The sequence below is a fragment of the Apteryx rowi genome, unplaced genomic scaffold, assembly GCF_003343035.1.
Source record: "Apteryx rowi isolate R43461 unplaced genomic scaffold, aptRow1 scaffold_16, whole genome shotgun sequence".
NCBI lineage: Eukaryota > Metazoa > Chordata > Aves > Apterygiformes > Apterygidae > Apteryx > Apteryx rowi.
This window is the reverse complement of record NW_020447863.1, coordinates 145,159-145,999: the sequence shown is the minus strand read 5'-3', so window position 1 is coordinate 145,999 and position 841 is coordinate 145,159. Positions and strand designations below refer to the sequence as shown.

Below are 841 nucleotides of genomic sequence, written 5' to 3'. Positions count from 1 at the left end.
CCGCCGCGCAGCCCGCCCTTTATAGCGCCGATCGATGCCCTCCTCGCGCCGCGCCGCTGCCTCTTAAAAGGGCCGCGGAGAACCTTTCTCCCACCAACCCCTCCACTTCGTGCCTCTCAGCCGTGCGGGCGGCCTGGCGGGACAAACGAAGGAAAAAGCATTGGAGGAGGTGGTGAGCTGGGATCCGCGCTCGCGGGGGAGTCGGTGAGTGATTCAGGCCGTGGGGCCTCCCGCGGAGGACATGGCCCCTTTAAGCAGGGCCCGTCGCCTCGAGAGGAGCTGTCAAGTGCCACCGAATGGGCGCTCGCGCCGCCCCCCGCCCCCTTCCCGCCCCGCGGCCGCTCGGCGCTCGCTGCTCAACCGCACTCGCCGCCGCAGCCCCCGGCCGGGCCCGGCGAAGCCACCCGATTGGTTCTCGGGGAGGCAGCTCGCCGCGCGGATTGGCTCGGAGCGCCGGCGGGCGGCGGCCCCGCCCCCCGCTAGGGTAGGCTGCGGCGCGGGGGAAGGAGAAGCTGCCCTTCCGCGGCCATGGCGCGCGGCGGGGGGAGAGGGCGCCTCGCGGGGCGGCGCGCGCCCCCCCCGCCACGGTGAGTGGTGCCGCCTGCGCTCGCGGGGGCTGGGCCGGGCGGGCCGCACCATCGCTGCGAGGGGGGGGGAGCGACCGGGGTCTATCGGGGACGGGGACCCCCCCCCAGGGGTGCAGGGCAGCGTGGGGGGTGCCCCGGGGTGCGAGAAGTCCGGGGATTCCTGGGCTCCGGGGGGCACGGGGGATGCCCCGGGGTGTAAGGAGCCCGAGGACCCTCTCTAGGGTGTAAGGGGTAGGGGGAATGCCCCAGGGGTG

The 841-nt window shown here is 75.3% G+C and overlaps 1 protein-coding gene across 2 annotated transcripts in view; it reads left to right on the top strand.

Annotated features, from left to right (window-relative positions):
• The window catches only part of MIGA2 (mitoguardin 2), a 43,070-nt gene that overhangs the window by 24,925 nt on the left and 17,304 nt on the right, over positions 1-841 (top strand). The window contains exon 1 of one of the 2 annotated variants that reach the window (XM_026059811.1): positions 546-587. The exons of the other annotated variant lie outside the window; for it this stretch is intronic. The gene's annotated coding sequence lies outside the window, so the exon portion shown is untranslated. Of the gene's footprint in view, positions 1-545; positions 588-841 lie in introns of those variants that run through there. 2 annotated transcript variants of the gene reach the window in all.